Below are 14,512 nucleotides of genomic sequence, written 5' to 3'. Positions count from 1 at the left end.
TTCTCATACACCACTGCGACCTGGCCAAGATAAAGCAAAGCAGTGCAACACAAACAACAACACAGAGTTACACATGGAACAAACAAATCCGGGCTAGGGACCAGCAAAAGTGACCCAAAAGAGACACTCTGGCGGAGCAACTTAGTTTTTAATTGTATTTTTTTGTTTTTCAGTTTAGTTTTCTTAATTTGGTTTGGTTTTTAACCTTATGGTCCACTTAGGAGCCTACGACAAGTCACAGTAAAACATTAACATTTTTAACCATAACATAAAAATAAATAATTCTATACAATCTACATTAACAATCTAAATGGACCAAAAAGAGACAATAGAAAAAACTTTCAATTGCAATGTGAGAAAATGATGGTAACTAGTCTGGCCCTTATTCAGGTTAATCGTGTTTTAAAAAAAAAAATGTAAGCCAGGGCGGGATCAGCTAGCGGCGGCTTCCCACATTGATATACAGTCTGGAAGCGGAGGGGTGAACTATTAATACAATGTACTTTTATATACACCACTCCATTGAAACTACAATGAAATCATAGCAGCAATTCTTGAAACAGGTACGGACAGGGAACGAAAACATGAACTTCAGTTTTTGAAAATGATGCCATAAAAGTTGGCAACCATGCCACTTCTGTTCTATAAATGTACTAACAGGGATTGAACGCATATTCTTCAGATTACAAGACCAAATGATTTTGCACATCTCTGTTTCCTGCTTAGAATTTCAACATTCTGGAAAGTAGAAGTTGGGTCTTTGCAAAAAAACATGGAGAAGCTGGGGATTGAACCCAGGACCTCATACATGCAAAGCATGCGCTCTACCACTGAGCTACATCCCCTTTCTGCAAAAGAAAAAAATGTTGCTTATTTTTTAAAATGTCACCTTTATTTAACCAGGTAAGCCAGTTAAGGACAAGTTCTCATACACCACTGCGACCTGGCCAAGATAAAGCAAAGCAGTGCAACACAAACAACAACACAGAGTTACACATGGAACAAACAAATCCGGGCTAGGGACCAGCAAAAGTGACCCAAAAGAGACACTCTGGCGGAGCAACTTAGTTTTTAATAGTATTTTTTTGTTTTTCAGTTTAGTTTTCTTAATTTGGTTTGGTTTTTAACCTTATGGTCCACTTAGGAGCCTACGACAAGTCACAGTAAAACATTAACATTTTTAACCATAACATAAAAATAAATAATTCTATACAATCTACATTAACAATCTAAATGGACCAAAAAGAGACAATAGAAAAAACTTTCAATTGCAATGTGAGAAAATGATGGTAACTAGTCTGGCCCTTATTCAGGTTAATCGTGTTTTAAAAAAAAAATGTAAGCCAGGGCGGGATCAGCCAGCGGCGGCTTCCCACATTCATATACAGTCTGGAAGCGGAGGGGTGAACTATTAATACAATGTACTTTTATATACACCACTCCATTGAAACTACAATGAAATCATAGCAGCAATTCTTGAAACAGGTACGGACAGGGATCGAAAACATGAACTTCAGTTTTTGAAAATGATGCCATAAAAGTTGGCAACCATGCCACTTCTGTTCTATAAATGTACTAACAGGGATTGAACGCATATTCTTCAGATTACAAGACCAAATGATTTTGCACATCTCTGTTTCCTGCTTAGAATTTCAACATTCTGGAAAGTAGAAGTTGGGTCTTTGCAAAAAAACATGGAGAAGCTGGGGATTGAACCCAGGACCTCATACATGCAAAGCATGCACTCTACCACTGAGCTACATCCCCTTTCTGCAGAAGAAAAAAATGTTGCTTATTTTTTAAAATGTCACCTTTATTTAACCAGGTAAGCCAGTTAAGGACAAGTTCTCATACACCACTGCGACCTGGCCAAGATAAAGCAAAGCAGTGCAACACAAACAACAACACAGAGTTACACATGGAACAAACAAATCCGGGCTAGGGATCAGCAAAAGTGACCCAAAAGAGACACTCTGGCGGAGCAACTTAGTTTTTAATTGTATTTTTTTGTTTTTCAGTTTAGTTTTCTTAATTTGGTTTGGTTTTTAACCTTATGGTCCACTTAGGAGCCTACGACAAGTCACAGTAAAACATTAACATTTTTAACCATAACATAAAAATAAATAATTCTATACAATCTACATTAACAATCTAAATGGACCAAAAAGAGACAATAGAAAAAACTTTTAATTGCAATGTGAGAAAATGATGGTAACTAGTCTGGCCCTTATTCAGGTTAATCGTGTTTAAAAAAAAAAAATGTAAGCCAGGGCGGGATCAGCCAGCAGCGGCTTCCCACATTCATATACAGTCTGGAAGCGGAGGGGTGAACTATTAATACAATGTACTTTTATATACACCACTCCATTGAAACTACAATGAAATGATAGCAGCAATTCTTGAAACAGATACGGACAGGGATCGAAAACATGAACTTCAGTTTTTGAAAATGATGCCATAAAAGTTGGCAACCATGCCACTTCTGTTCTATAAATGTACTAACAGGGATTGAACGCATATTCTTCAGATTACAAGACCAAATGATTTTGCACATCTCTGTTTCCTGCTTAGAATTTCAACATTCTGGAAAGTAGAAGTTGGGTCTTTGCAAAAAAACATGGAGAAGCTGGGGATTGAACCCAGGACCTCATACATGCAAAGCATGCGCTCTACCACTGAGCTACATCCCCTTTCTGTAAAAGAAAAAAATGTTGCTTATTTTTTAAAATGTCACCTTTATTTAACCAGGTAAGCCAGTTAAGGACAAGTTCTCATACACCACTGCGACCTGGCCAAGATAAAGCAAAGCAGTGCAACACAAACAACAACACAGAGTTACACATGGAACAAACAAATCCGGGCTAGGGACCAGCAAAAGTGACCCAAAAGAGACACTCTGGCGGAGCAACTTAGTTTTTAATTGTATTTTTTTGTTTTTCAGTTTAGTTTTCTTAATTTGGTTTGGTTTTTAACCTTATGGTCCACTTAGGAGCCTACGACAAGTCACAGTAAAACATTAACATTTTTAACCATAACATAAAAATAAATAATTCTATACAATCTACATTAACAATCTAAATGGACCAAAAAGAGACAATAGAAAAAACTTTCAATTGCAATGTGAGAAAATGATGGTAACTAGTCTGGCCCTTATTCAGGTTAATCGTGTTTTTAAAAAAAAATGTAAGCCAGGGCGGGATCAGCCAGCGGCGGCTTCCCACATTCATATACAGTCTGGAAGCGGAGGGGTGAACTATTAATACAATGTACTTTTATATACACCACTCCATTGAAACTACAATGAAATCATAGCAGCAATTCTTGAAACAGATACGGACAGGGATCGAAAACATGAACTTCAGTTTTTGAAAATGATGCCATAAAAGTTGGCAACCATGCCACTTCTGTTCTATAAATGTACTAACAGGGATTGAACGCATATTCTTCAGATTACAAGACCAAATGATTTTGCACATCTCTGTTTCCTGCTTAGAATTTCAACATTCTGGAAAGTAGAAGTTGGGTCTTTGCAAAGAAACATAGAGAAGCTGGGGATTGAACCCAGGACCTCATACATGCAAAGCATGCACTCTACCACTGAGCTACATCCCCTTTCTGCAAAAGAAAAATATGTTGCTTATTTTTTTAAATGTCACCTTTATTTAACCAGGTAAGCCAGTTAAGGACAAGTTCTCATACACCACTGCGACCTGGCCAAGATAAAGCAAAGCAGTGCAACACAAACAACAACACAGAGTTACACATGGAACAAACAAATCCGGGCTAGGGACCAGCAAAAGTGACCCAAAAGAGACACTCTGGCGGAGCAACTTAGTTTTTAATTGTATTTTTTTGTTTTTCAGTTTAGTTTTCTTAATTTGGTTTGGTTTTTAACCTTATGGTCCACTTAGGAGCCTACGACAAGTCACAGTAAAACATTAACATTTTTAACCATAACATAAAAATAAATAATTCTATACAATCTACATTAACAATCTAAATGGACCAAAAAGAGACAATAGAAAAAACTTTCAATTGCAATGTGAGAAAATGATGGTAACTAGTCTGGCCCTTATTCAGGTTAATCGTGTTTAAAAAAAAAAATGTAAGCCAGGGCGGGATCAGCCAGCGGCGGCTTCCCACATTCATATACAGTCTGGAAGCGGAGGGGTGAACTATTAATACAATGTACTTTTATATACACCACTCCATTGAAACTACAATGAAATGATAGCAGCAATTCTTGAAACAGATACGGACAGGGATCGAAAACATGAACTTCAGTTTTTGAAAATGATGCCATAAAAGTTGGCAACCATGCCACTTCTGTTCTATAAATGTACTAACAGGGATTGAACGCATATTCTTCAGATTACAAGACCAAATGATTTTGCACATCTCTGTTTCCTGCTTAGAATTTCAACATTCTGGAAAGTAGAAGTTGGGTCTTTGCAAAAAAACATGGAGAAGCTGGGGATTGAACCCAGGACCTCATACATGCAAAGCATGCGCTCTACCACTGAGCTACATCCCCTTTCTGCAAAAGAAAAAAATGTTGCTTATTTTTTAAAATGTCACCTTTATTTAACCAGGTAAGCCAGTTAAGGACAAGTTCTCATACACCACTGCGACCTGGCCAAGATAAAGCAAAGCAGTGCAACACAAACAACAACACAGAGTTACACATGGAACAAACAAATCCGGGCTAGGGACCAGCAAAAGTGACCCAAAAGAGACACTCTGGCGGAGCAACTTAGTTTTTAATTGTATTTTTTTGTTTTTCAGTTTAGTTTTCTTAATTTGGTTTGGTTTTTAACCTTATGGTCCACTTAGGAGCCTACGACAAGTCACAGTAAAACATTAACATTTTTAACCATAACATAAAAATAAATAATTCTATACAATCTACATTAACAATCTAAATGGACCAAAAAGAGACAATAGAAAAAACTTTCAATTGCAATGTGAGAAAATGATGGTAACTAGTCTGGCCCTTATTCAGGTTAATCGTGTTTAAAAAAAAAAATGTAAGCCAGGGCGGGATCAGCCAGCGGCGGCTTCCCACATTCATATACAGTCTGGAAGCGGAGGGGTGAACTATTAATACAATGTACTTTTATATACACCACTCCATTGAAACTACAATGAAATGATAGCAGCAATTCTTGAAACAGATACGGACAGGGATCGAAAACATGAACTTCAGTTTTTGAAAATGATGCCATAAAAGTTGGCAACCATGCCACTTCTGTTCTATAAATGTACTAACAGGGATTGAACGCATATTCTTCAGATTACAAGACCAAATGATTTTGCACATCTCTGTTTCCTGCTTAGAATTTCAACATTCTGGAAAGTAGAAGTTGGGTCTTTGCAAAAAAACATGGAGAAGCTGGGGATTGAACCCAGGACCTCATACATGCAAAGCATGCGCTCTACCACTGAGCTACATCCCCTTTCTGCAAAAGAAAAAAATGTTGCTTATTTTTTAAAATGTCACCTTTATTTAACCAGGTAAGCCAGTTAAGGACAAGTTCTCATACACCACTGCGACCTGGCCAAGATAAAGCAAAGCAGTGCAACACAAACAACAACACAGAGTTACACATGGAACAAACAAATCCGGGCTAGGGACCAGCAAAAGTGACCCAAAAGAGACACTCTGGCGGAGCAACTTAGTTTTTAATTGTATTTTTTTGTTTTTCAGTTTAGTTTTCTTAATTTGGTTTGGTTTTTAACCTTATGGTCCACTTAGGAGCCTACGACAAGTCACAGTAAAACATTAACATTTTTAACCATAACATAAAAATAAATAATTCTATACAATCTACATTAACAATCTAAATGGACCAAAAAGAGACAATAGAAAAAACTTTCAATTGCAATGTGAGAAAATGATGGTAACTAGTCTGGCCCTTATTCAGGTTAATCGTGTTTTAAAAAAAAAATGTAAGCCAGGGCGGGATCAGCCAGCGGCGGCTTCCCACATTCATATACAGTCTGGAAGCGGAGGGGTGAACTATTAATACAATGTACTTTTATATACACCACTCCATTGAAACTACAATGAAATGATAGCAGCAATTCTTGAAACAGATACAGACAGGGATCGAAAACATGAACTTCAGTTTTTGAAAATGATGCCATAAAAGTTGGCAACCATGCCACTTCTGTTCTATAAATGTACTAACAGGGATTGAACGCATATTCTTCAGATTACAAGACCAAATGATTTTGCACATCTCTGTTTCCTGCTTAGAATTTCAACATTCTGGAAAGTAGAAGTTGGGTCTTTGCAAAAAAACATGGAGAAGCTGGGGATTGAACCCAGGACCTCATACATGCAAAGCATGCGCTCTACCACTGAGCTACATCCCCTTTCTGCAAAAGAAAATAATGTTGCTTATTTTTTTAAATGTCACCTTTATTTAACCAGGTAAGCCAGTTAAGGACAAGTTCTCATACACCACTGCGACCTGGCCAAGATAAAGCAAAGCAGTGCAACACAAACAACAACACAGAGTTACACATGGAACAAACAAATCCGGGCTAGGGACCAGCAAAAGTGACCCAAAAGAGACACTCTGGCGGAGCAACTTAGTTTTTAATTGTATTTTTTTGTTTTTCAGTTTAGTTTTCTTAATTTGGTTTGGTTTTTAACCTTATGGTCCACTTAGGAGCCTACGACAAGTCACAGTAAAACATTAACATTTTTAACCATAACATAAAAATAAATAATTCTATACAATCTACATTAACAATCTAAATGGACCAAAAAGAGACAATAGAAAAAACTTTCAATTGCCATGTGAGAAAATGATGGTAACTAGTCTGGCCCTTATTCAGGTTAATCGTGTTTTAAAAAAAAAATGTAAGCCAGGGCGGGATCAGCTAGCGGCGGCTTCCCACATTCATATACAGTCTGGAAGCGGAGGGGTGAACTATTAATACAATGTACTTTTATATACACCACTCCATTGAAACTACAATGAAATCATAGCAGCAATTCTTGAAACAGGTACGGACAGGGATCGAAAACATGAACTTCAGTTTTTGAAAATGATGCCATAAAAGTTGGCAACCATGCCACTTCTGTTCTATAAATGTACTAACAGGGATTGAACGCATATTCTTCAGATTACAAGACCAAATGATTTTGCACATCTCTGTTTCCTGCTTAGAATTTCAACATTCTGGAAAGTAGAAGTTGGGTCTTTGCAAAAAAACATGGAGAAGCTGGGGATTGAACCCAGGACCTCATACATGCAAAGCATGCGCTCTACCACTGAGCTACATCCCCTTTCTGCAAAAGAAAAAAATTTTGCTTATTTTTTAAAATGTCACCTTTATTTAACCAGGTAAGCCAGTTAAGGACAAGTTCTCATACACCACTGCGACCTGGCCAAGATAAAGCAAAGCAGTGCAACACAAACAACAACACAGAGTTACACATGGAACAAACAAATCCGGGCTAGGGACCAGCAAAAGTGACCCAAAAGAGACACTCTGGCGGAGCAACTTAGTTTTTAATTGTATTTTTTTGTTTTTCAGTTTAGTTTTCTTAATTTGGTTTGGTTTTTAACCTTATGGTCCACTTAGGAGCCTACGACAAGTCACAGTAAAACATTAACATTTTTAACCATAACATAAAAATAAATAATTCTATACAATCTACATTAACAATCTATTCTAAATGGACCAAAAAGAGACAATAGAAAAAACTTTTAATTGCAATGTGAGAAAATGATGGTAACTAGTCTGGCCCTTATTCAGGTCAATCGTGTTTAAAAAAAAAAATGTAAGCCAGGGCGGGATCAGCCAGCGGCGGCTTCCCACATTCATATACAGTCTGGAAGCGGAGGGGTGAACTATTAATACAATGTACTTTTATATACACCACTCCATTGAAACTACAATGAAATGATAGTAGCAATTCTTGAAACAGATACAGACAGGGATCGAAAACATGAACTTCAGTTTTTGAAAATGATGCCATAAAAGTTGGCAACCATGCCACTTCTGTTCTATAAATGTACTAACAGGGATTGAACGCATATTCTTCAGATTACAAGACCAAATGATTTTGCACATCTCTGTTTCCTGCTTAGAATTTCAACATTCTGGAAAGTAGAAGTTGGGTCTTTGCAAAAAAACATGGAGAAGCTGGGGATTGAACCCAGGACCTCATACATGCAAAGCATGCGCTCTACCACTGAGCTACATCCCCTTTCTGCAAAAGAAAAAAATGTTGCTTATTTTTTTAAATGTCACCTTTATTTAACCAGGTAAGCCAGTTAAGGACAAGTTCTCATACACCACTGCGACCTGGCCAAGATAAAGCAAAGCAGTGCAACACAAACAACAACACAGAGTTACACATGGAACAAACAAATCCGGGCTAGGGACCAGCAAAAGTGACCCAAAAGAGACACTCTGGCGGAGCAACTTAGTTTTTAATTGTGTTTTTCAGTTTAGTTTTCTTAATTTGGTTTGGTTTTTAACCTTATGGTCCACTTAGGAGCCTACGACAAGTCACAGTAAAACATTAACATTTTTAACCATAACATAAAAATAAATAATTCTATACAATCTACATTAACAATCTAAATGGACCAAAAAGAGACAATAGAAAAAACATTCAATTGCAATGTGAGAAAATGATGGTAACTAGTCTGGCCCTTATTCAGGTTAATCGTGTTTTTAAAAAAAAATGTAAGCCAGGGCGGGATCAGCCAGCGGCGGCTTCCCACATTGATATACAGTCTGGAAGCGGAGGGGTGAACTATTAATACAATGTACTTTTATATACACCACTCCATTGAAACTACAATGAAATGATAGCAGCAATTCTTGAAACAGATACGGACAGGGATCGAAAACATGAACTTCAGTTTTTGAAAATGATGCCATAAAAGTTGGCAACCATGCCACTTCTGTTCTATAAATGTACTAACAGGGATTGAACGCATATTCTTCAGATTACAAGACCAAATTATTTTGCACATCTCTGTTTCCTGCTTAGAATTTCAACATTCTGGAAAGTAGAAGTTGGGTCTTTGCAATAAAACATGGAGAAGCTGGGGATTGAACCCAGGACCTCATACATGCAAAGCATGCACTCTACCACTGAGCTACATCCCCTTTCTGCAAAAGAAAAAAATGTTGCTTATTTTTTAAAATGTCACCTTTATTTAACCAGGTAAGCCAGTTAAGGACAAGTTCTCATACACCACTGCGACCTGGCCAAGATAAAGCAAAGCAGTGCAACACAAACAACAACACAGAGTTACACATGGAACAAACAAATCCGGGCTAGGGACCAGCAAAAGTGACCCAAAAGAGACACTCTGGCGGAGCAACTTAGTTTTTAATTGTATTTTTTTGTTTTTCAGTTTAGTTTTCTTAATTTGGTTTGGTTTTTAACCTTATGGTCCACTTAGGAGCCTACGACAAGTCACAGTAAAACATTAACATTTTTAACCATAACATAAAAATAAATAATTATATACAATCTACATTAACAATCTAAATGGACCAAAAAGAGACAATTGAAAAAACTTTCAATTGCAATGTGAGAAAATGATGGTAACTAGTCTGGCCCTTATTCAGGTTAATCGTGTTTTTTAAAAAAAATGTAAGCCAGGGCGGGATCAGCCAGCGGCGGCTTCCCACATTCATATACAGTCTGGAAGCGGAGGGGTGAACTATTAATACAATGTACTTTTATATACACCACTCCATTGAAACTACAATGAAATGATAGCAGCAATTCTTGAAACAGATACAGACAGGGATCGAAAACATGAACTTCAGTTTTTGAAAATGATGCCATAAAAGTTGGCAACCATGCCACTTCTGTTCTATAAATGTACTAACAGGGATTGAACGCATATTCTTCAGATTACAAGACCAAATGATTTTGCACATCTCTGTTTCCTGCTTAGAATTTCAACATTCTGGAAAGTAGAAGTTGGGTCTTTGCAATAAAACATGGAGAAGCTGGGGATTGAACCCAGGACCTCATACATGCAAAGCATGCACTCTACCACTGAGCTACATCCCCTTTCTGCAAAAGAAAAAAATGTTGCTTATTTTTTAAAATGTCACCTTTATTTAACCAGGTAAGCCAGTTAAGGACAAGTTCTCATACACCACTGCGACCTGGCCAAGATAAAGCAAAGCAGTGCAACACAAACAACAACACAGAGTTACACATGGAACAAACAAATCCGGGCTTGGGACCAGCAAAAGTGACCCAAAAGAGACACTCTGGCGGAGCAACTTAGTTTTTAATTGTACTTTTTTGTTTTTCAGTTTAGTTTTCTTAATTTGGTTTGGTTTTCAACCTTATGGTCCACTTAGGAGCCTACGACAAGTCACAGTAAAAAATTAAAATGTTTAACCATAACATAAAAATAAATAATTCTATACAATCTACATTAACAATCTAAATGGACCAAAAAGAGACAATAGAAAAAACTTTCAATTGCAATGTGAGAAAATGATGGTAACTAGTCTGGCCCTTATTCAGGTTAATCGTGTTTTAAAAAAAAAATGTAAGCCAGGGCGGGATCAGCCAGCGGCGGCTTCCCACATTCATATACAGTCTGGAAGCGGAGGGGTGAACTATTAATACAATGTTATTTTTATATACACCACTCCATTGAAACTACAATGAAATGATAGCAGCAATTCTTGAAACAGGTACGGACAGGGATCGAAAACATGAACTTCAGTTTTTGAAAATGATGCCATAAAAGTTGGCAACCATGCCACTTCTGTTCTATAAATGTACTAACAGGGATTGAACGCATATTCTTCAGATTACAAGACCAAATGATTTTGCACATCTCTGTTTCCTGCTTAGAATTTCAACATTCTGGAAAGTAGAAGTTGGGTCTTTGCAAAAAAACATGGAGAAGCTGGGGATTGAACCCAGGACCTCATACATGCAAAGCATGCGCTCTACCACTGAGCTACGTCCCCTTTCTGCAAAAGAAAAAATGTTGCTTATTTTTTTAAATGTCACCTTTATTTAACCAGGTAAGCCAGTTAAGGACAAGTTCTCATACACCACTGCGACCTGGCCAAGATAAAGCAAAGCAGTGCAACACAAACAACAACACAGAGTTACACATGGAACAAACAAATCTGGGCTTGGGACCAGCAAAAGTGACCCAAAAGAGACACTCTGGCGGAGCAACTTAGTTTTTAATTGTACTTTTTTGTTTTTCAGTTTAGTTTTCTTAATTTGGTTTGGTTTTTAACCTTATGGTCCACTTAGGAGCCTACGACAAGTCACAGTAAAAAATTAAAATGTTTAACCATAACATAAAAATAAATAATTCTATACAATCTACATTAACAATCTAAATGGACCAAAAAGAGACAATAGAAAAAACTTTCAATTGCAATGTGAGAAAATGATGGTAACTAGTCTGGCCCTTATTCAGGTTAATCGTGTTTTTAAAAAAAAATGTAAGCCAGGGCGGGATCAGCCAGCGGCGGCTTCCCACATTCATATACAGTCTGGAAGCGGAGGGGTGAACTATTAATACAATGTACTTTTTATATACACCACTCCATTGAAACTACAATGAAATGATAGCAGCAATTCTTGAAACAGGTACGGACAGGGATCGAAAACATGAACTTCAGTTTTTGAAAATGATGCCATAAAAGTTGGCAACCATGCCACTTCTGTTCTATAAATGTACTAACAGGGATTGAACGCATATTCTTCAGATTACAAGACCAAATGATTTTGCACATCTCTGTTTCCTGCTTAGAATTTCAACATTCTGGAAAGTAGAAGTTGGGTCTTTGCAAAAAAACATGGAGAAGCTGGGGATTGAACCCAGGACCTCATACATGCAAAGCATGCGCTCTACCACTGAGCTACATCCCCTTTCTGCAAAAGAAAAACATTTTGCTAATTTTTTTAAATGTCACCTTTATTTAACCAGGTAAGCCAGTTAAGGACAAGTTTTCATACACCACTGCGACCTGGCCAAGATAAAGCAAAGCAGTGCAACACAAACAACAACACAGAGTTACACATGGAACAAACAAATCCGGGCTTGGGACCAGCAAAAGTGACCCAAAAGAGACACTCTGGCGGAGCAACTTAGTTTTTAATTGTACTTTTTTGTTTTTCAGTTTAGTTTTCTTAATTTGGTTTGGTTTTTAACCTTATGGTCCACTTAGGAGCCTACGACAAGTCACAGTAAAACATTAAAATGTTTAACCATAACATAAAAATAAATAATTCTATACAATCTACATTAACAATCTAAATGGACCAAAAAGAGACAATAGAAAAAACTTTCAATTGCAATGTGAGAAAATGATGGTAACTAGTCTGGCCCTTATTCAGGTTAATCGTGTTTAAAAAAAAAAAAATGTAAGCCAGGGCGGGATCAGCCAGCGGCGGCTTCCCACATTCATATACAGTCTGGAAGCGGAGGGGTGAACTATTAATACAATGTTCTTTTTATATACACCACTCCATTGAAACTACAATGAAATGATAGCAGCAATTCTTGAAACCGGTACGGACAGGGATCGAAAACATGAACTTCAGTTTTTGAAAATGATGCCATAAAAGTTGGCAACCATGCCACTTCTGTTCTATAAATGTACTAGCAGGGATTGAACGCATATTCTTCAGATTACAAGACCAAATGATTTTGCACATCTCTGTTTCCTGCTTAGAATTTCAACATTCTGGAAAGTAGAAGTTGGGTCTTTGCAAAAAAACATGGAGAAGCTGGGGATTGAACCCAGGACCTCATACATGCAAAGCATGCGCTCTACCACTGAGCTACATCCCCTTTCTGCAAAAGAAAAAATGTTGCTTATTTTTTTAAATGTCACCTTTATTTAACCAGGTAAGCCAGTTAAGGACAAGTTCTCATACACCACTGCGACCTGGCCAAGATAAAGCAAAGCAGTGCAACACAAACAACAACACAGAGTTACACATGGAACAAACAAATCCGGGCTTGGGACCAGCAAAAGTGACCCAAAAGAGACACTCTGGCGGAGCAACTTAGTTTTTAATTGTACTTTTTTGTTTTTCAGTTTAGTTTTCTTAATTTGGTTTGGTTTTCAACCTTATGGTCCACTTAGGAGCCTACGACAAGTCACAGTAAAAAATTAAAATGTTTAACCATAACATAAAAATAAATAATTCTATACAATCTACATTAACAATCTAAATGGACCAAAAAGAGACAATTGAAAAAACTTTCAATTGCAATGTGAGAAAATGATGGTAACTAGTCTGGCCCTTATTCAGGTTAATCGTGTTTTAAAAAAAAAATGTAAGCCAGGGCGGGATCAGCCAGCGGCGGCTTCCCACATTCATATACAGTCTGGAAGCGGAGGGGTGAACTATTAATACAATGTTCTTTTTATATACACCACTCCATTGAAACTACAATGAAATGATGGCAGCAATTCTTGAAACAGGTACGGACAGGGATCGAAAACATGAACTTCAGTTTTTGAAAATGATGCCATAAAAGTTGGCAACCATGCCACTTCTGTTCTATAAATGTACTAGCAGGGATTGAACGCATATTCTTCAGATTACAAGACCAAATGATTTTGCACATCTCTGTTTCCTGCTTAGAATTTCAACATTCTGGAAAGTAGAAGTTGGGTCTTTGCAAAAAAACATGGAGAAGCTGGGGATTGAACCCAGGACCTCATACATGCAAAGCATGCACTCTACCACTGAGCTACATCCCCTTTCTGCAAAAGAAAAAATGTTGCTTATTTTTTTAAATGTCACCTTTATTTAACCAGGTAAGCCAGTTAAGGACAAGTTCTCATACACCACTGCGACCTGGCCAAGATAAAGCAAAGCAGTGCAACACAAACAACAACACAGAGTTACACATGGAACAAACAAATCCGGGCTTGGGACCAGCAAAAGTGACCCAAAAGAGACACTCTGGCGGAGCAACTTAGTTTTTAATTGTACTTTTTTGTTTTTCAGTTTAGTTTTCTTAATTTGGTTTGGTTTTCAACCTTATGGTCCACTTAGGAGCCTACGACAAGTCACAGTAAAAAATTAAAATGTTTAACCATAACATAAAAATAAATAATTCTATACAATCTACATTAACAATCTAAATGGACCAAAAAGAGACAATAGAAAAAACTTTCAATTGCAATGTGAGAAAATGATGGTAACTAGTCTGGCCCTTATTCAGGTTAATCGTGTTTTTAAAAAAAAATGTAAGCCAGGGCGGGATCAGCCAGCGGCGGCTTCCCACATTCATATACAGTCTGGAAGCGGAGGGGTGAACTATTAATACAATGTTCTTTTTATATACACCACTCCATTGAAACTACAATGAAATGATAGCAGCAATTCTTGAAACAGGTACGGACAGGGATCGAAAACATGAACTTCAGTTTTTGAAAATGATGCCATAAAAGTTGGCAACCATGCCACTTCTGTTCTATAAATGTACTAACAGGGATTGAACGCATATTCTTC

The 14,512-nt window shown here is 37.3% G+C and overlaps 15 non-coding genes across 15 annotated transcripts; all 15 read right to left on the bottom strand.

The window, feature by feature from the left end:
- Positions 1 to 773: 773 nt before the first annotated feature.
- Positions 774 to 845, bottom strand: trnaa-ugc (transfer RNA alanine (anticodon UGC)). The gene has a single exon. It is a non-coding gene; the product is annotated as a tRNA-Ala (tRNA).
- An 850-nt stretch (positions 846 to 1,695) lies between these two features.
- Positions 1,696 to 1,767, bottom strand: trnaa-ugc (transfer RNA alanine (anticodon UGC)). Its single transcript has one exon. It is a non-coding gene; the product is annotated as a tRNA-Ala (tRNA).
- An 851-nt stretch (positions 1,768 to 2,618) lies between these two features.
- trnaa-ugc (transfer RNA alanine (anticodon UGC)) lies at positions 2,619 to 2,690 on the bottom strand. Its single transcript has one exon. It is a non-coding gene; the product is annotated as a tRNA-Ala (tRNA).
- An 850-nt stretch (positions 2,691 to 3,540) lies between these two features.
- Positions 3,541 to 3,612, bottom strand: trnaa-ugc (transfer RNA alanine (anticodon UGC)). The gene has a single exon. It is a non-coding gene; the product is annotated as a tRNA-Ala (tRNA).
- Positions 3,613 to 4,462: 850 nt separating this feature from the next.
- On the bottom strand, positions 4,463 to 4,534 carry trnaa-ugc (transfer RNA alanine (anticodon UGC)). Its single transcript has one exon. It is a non-coding gene; the product is annotated as a tRNA-Ala (tRNA).
- An 850-nt stretch (positions 4,535 to 5,384) lies between these two features.
- Positions 5,385 to 5,456, bottom strand: trnaa-ugc (transfer RNA alanine (anticodon UGC)). The gene has a single exon. It is a non-coding gene; the product is annotated as a tRNA-Ala (tRNA).
- Positions 5,457 to 6,306: 850 nt separating this feature from the next.
- Positions 6,307 to 6,378, bottom strand: trnaa-ugc (transfer RNA alanine (anticodon UGC)). Its single transcript has one exon. It is a non-coding gene; the product is annotated as a tRNA-Ala (tRNA).
- Positions 6,379 to 7,228: 850 nt separating this feature from the next.
- On the bottom strand, positions 7,229 to 7,300 carry trnaa-ugc (transfer RNA alanine (anticodon UGC)). Its single transcript has one exon. It is a non-coding gene; the product is annotated as a tRNA-Ala (tRNA).
- An 855-nt stretch (positions 7,301 to 8,155) lies between these two features.
- On the bottom strand, positions 8,156 to 8,227 carry trnaa-ugc (transfer RNA alanine (anticodon UGC)). The gene has a single exon. It is a non-coding gene; the product is annotated as a tRNA-Ala (tRNA).
- Positions 8,228 to 9,069: 842 nt separating this feature from the next.
- Positions 9,070 to 9,141, bottom strand: trnaa-ugc (transfer RNA alanine (anticodon UGC)). Its single transcript has one exon. It is a non-coding gene; the product is annotated as a tRNA-Ala (tRNA).
- Positions 9,142 to 9,991: 850 nt separating this feature from the next.
- trnaa-ugc (transfer RNA alanine (anticodon UGC)) lies at positions 9,992 to 10,063 on the bottom strand. Its single transcript has one exon. It is a non-coding gene; the product is annotated as a tRNA-Ala (tRNA).
- An 851-nt stretch (positions 10,064 to 10,914) lies between these two features.
- trnaa-ugc (transfer RNA alanine (anticodon UGC)) lies at positions 10,915 to 10,986 on the bottom strand. Its single transcript has one exon. It is a non-coding gene; the product is annotated as a tRNA-Ala (tRNA).
- An 850-nt stretch (positions 10,987 to 11,836) lies between these two features.
- Positions 11,837 to 11,908, bottom strand: trnaa-ugc (transfer RNA alanine (anticodon UGC)). Its single transcript has one exon. It is a non-coding gene; the product is annotated as a tRNA-Ala (tRNA).
- An 853-nt stretch (positions 11,909 to 12,761) lies between these two features.
- Positions 12,762 to 12,833, bottom strand: trnaa-ugc (transfer RNA alanine (anticodon UGC)). The gene has a single exon. It is a non-coding gene; the product is annotated as a tRNA-Ala (tRNA).
- Positions 12,834 to 13,683: 850 nt separating this feature from the next.
- On the bottom strand, positions 13,684 to 13,755 carry trnaa-ugc (transfer RNA alanine (anticodon UGC)). Its single transcript has one exon. It is a non-coding gene; the product is annotated as a tRNA-Ala (tRNA).
- Positions 13,756 to 14,512: the final 757 nt, after the last annotated feature.

Source organism: Oncorhynchus mykiss, chromosome 15 (genome assembly GCF_057628025.1).
Source record: "Oncorhynchus mykiss isolate SJ-2025 chromosome 15, ASM5762802v1, whole genome shotgun sequence".
Taxonomy (NCBI): domain Eukaryota; kingdom Metazoa; phylum Chordata; class Actinopteri; order Salmoniformes; family Salmonidae; genus Oncorhynchus; species Oncorhynchus mykiss.
Note: the sequence above shows the minus strand (reverse complement) of the source record. Positions and strands in the feature narration are given on the sequence as shown.